The 2,773-nt window shown below is 43.2% G+C and overlaps 1 long non-coding RNA gene across 1 annotated transcript; it reads left to right on the top strand.

The window, feature by feature from the left end:
- Positions 1-177: 177 nt before the first annotated feature.
- On the top strand, positions 178-1,428 carry LOC121024542 (uncharacterized). Its single transcript, XR_005787730.1, has 3 exons — positions 178-292; positions 518-686; positions 962-1,428. It is a non-coding gene; the product is annotated as an uncharacterized LOC121024542 (long non-coding RNA).
- Positions 1,429-2,773: the final 1,345 nt, after the last annotated feature.

Raw genomic sequence — 2,773 nt, forward strand, 5'->3', positions numbered from 1 at the left:
ACAGAGCATGAATGGGGAGGGGCAGAGAGAGAGGGAGACACAGAATCGGAAACAGGCTCCAGGCTCTGAGCCATCAGCCCAGAGCCTGACGCGGGGCTCGAACTCACGGACCGCGAGATCGTGACCTGGCTGAAGTCGGACGCTTAACCGACTGCGCCACCCAGGCGCCCCTATGAGGTTTTTTAAACATAGTTGAGTTAGGTTGGTCTCTAGGCTTATAAGTAGTTTTTTTTTTCAGATTTTATATCCCGTGTCAGCTATAAACAGTAAAAAATTATTTATATACATCCAGGTAAGTGGTCCTAGAAGGTCAGATTTATTAGCTTCCCTGGCTTTAGTCACACAATATAAGTTCATATTCTCTGACTGGTTCTTGGTAGACAGCCCTAGAAAGTGATGTTCCAGTTACCAGTTCTTTCATTTCTGCCTCTGCCACATGCCCATACATGTGCCTGTTCATCTTGGGAGTGCTAATGATTGTGTTAGTCACAGTGTGGCAATTTGGCTTCATGTGCAGGTCAGAAGAACTACAGATGTACTTTGTGTGACAAATCTTTCACCCAAAAGGCTCACCTTGAGTCCCACATGGTTATCCACACGGGCGAGAAGAATCTCAAGTGTGATTACTGCGACAAGTTGTTCATGCGGAGGCAGGACCTCAAGCAACACGTACTCATCCACACACAGTAAGTCCTCCAACAGCCAACACGCCCCTGGGGTGGTGAACTCGAGTGCTCGCTCACACTGACCCGTTGTGTGCCTCCTGGCTTGGCACCCTGGTAGCCACTGCTTGTGTCCACACAGCCAAGCAAAGGTTGGAAACCTATGTTTTTGGTTTTATCCTGGCAGGTTTTACTTGTTTGCTTTATTTTTCTTATTTTTCACTTCTCTGTATTTGCTTTTTTCCAACACATAGTCTGATTTGATTTAACAAATATTTAAGTATCTCCTTGATGTCCAGCATTATGCCAACTGGTGAATATACAGAGATAAAAGACACAGACCTTGTCTTTAAAGAGCTCGAAGTCCGGTAAGAGAAGCAGAACAGTACAGCACTACCATACCATGCTGCAGTCAGAGTAAGCATCAGATCCTGAGAGGCTGTGGAAGAGGGTCACCGACCCGGCCAGGGTGTCTGGGAGAGCCTCCTGGTAGTCTGAGCTAAGTATTAAAGAAGATTAAGCTAGAATTATTTAGGGAGGCAGAGAAGGATAAAGGATGGGAATAGTATTCTAGACAGAGGAAAGGTATATTTAGAAATACATGTACGAGAAGGACTGTGGAATGCAAGTGGTTCTTTACAGTTAGAGCACAGTGTGCATGTGAGAACAATGGAGAGAGAGGCGGCAGTAAAGTCAGGAGCCTTTTATCCAACTAGGAAAATTAAATTTCATTCTGGAGGTAATGGGGAGCCACTGAAGGATTTTACCTCCCCCTGGCACAGGCACCGTTCTGTGCCATGTGTGTGTTTTAATTATGGTAAAAACACGTAAAATTTACTGTCTTAACCACTTTTAAGTGTACAGTTCAGTAATGTTAAGTGTATTCACACTCTTATACAAGTGTTGAAAGACTTTGAGGAAAAATGTCAAGGTGAGATAATCCATTTTATAAAGGATTGAAGGAGAAGGTCAAATGTTAGGAGACTCATTAAGAATTTATTGCATGAGGGGCACCTTGGTGGCTCAGTTGGTTAAGCATCCAACCTTGGCTCAGGTCATGATCTCATGGTTCATGGGTTCAAGCCCCATGTCTGGCTCTGTGCTGACAGTGCAGAGCCTGGAGCCTGCTTCAGATTCTGTGTGTGTCTCCCCAGCCACCCCCCTCACTGCCCCTCCACTCCTTATGTGCGCACGCATGTGCTGTGTCTCTCTCTCTCTCAAAAATAAACAAACGTTAAACAAACAAACAAAAAAGAATTTATTGTATGAGAGGCGCCTGGGTGGCTCAGTTGGTTAATCGTCCAAGTCTTGGTTTCACCTCAGGTCATGATCTCACAGTTGTGAGATTGAGCCCCATATCAGGCTCTGTGCTGATAGCATGGAGCCTGCTTGGGATTCTCTCTCTCCCTCTGCCCCTCCCTTGCTCCCACTCACTTGCTCTCTCAAAATAAATAAACTTAAAAAATTTTTTTTTTAAATTACATGAATCCAAGTGTAATTAAATGTCTGGGCTTTGTTAGTTACAGTATTGGTAAAGAGAAGAGAACAGATTTTGTGGTCCTGAGCTTTTAGTAAGTGTCAGAAGAAGGAGAAGATATTAGCTTATATTATGGGAGGTACTATTTAGAAAGTTATGTTCAATGGAAACTTGATATTCTGATAAGGCTCAGTAAAGATATTAGCTCTTTTGTCTGATTCCTAATCAAATGCAGCCTGACACACTAAAACAAGGAGTCTATGTCTACATTTATAATGCTCAAAATGACTTTTTTAAAACAAAGTCTTCATGAAATAGTTTCATTATTAGTGTGAATTTTGGAAATTAGACACACTAATTATCAAATACTGTATAGAATATACATATTAGCACTGAAAGAGATCTCTGGCGTCATTTAATCCAGCTGCTTATGTTAGTCAGCTTGAGCTGCCATAACAGAATACCTTCTGGAGACTGGAAACCCAAGATCAGGGTGCCAGCATGGTTGGGTTCTGATGAGAGCCTTTTTCCTAGCTTGCAGATAGCTAACTTCCTGCTCTGTCCTCACATTGGGGAGAGAGCAAGCAAGCTCTGGTCTGTTTGCCTTTTCATGTGACACTTATCCATCATGGGG

Source organism: Herpailurus yagouaroundi, unplaced genomic scaffold (assembly GCF_014898765.1).
Source record: "Herpailurus yagouaroundi ecotype Mexico unplaced genomic scaffold, PumYag 65833, whole genome shotgun sequence".
In the NCBI taxonomy this organism is placed as follows: domain Eukaryota; kingdom Metazoa; phylum Chordata; class Mammalia; order Carnivora; family Felidae; genus Herpailurus; species Herpailurus yagouaroundi.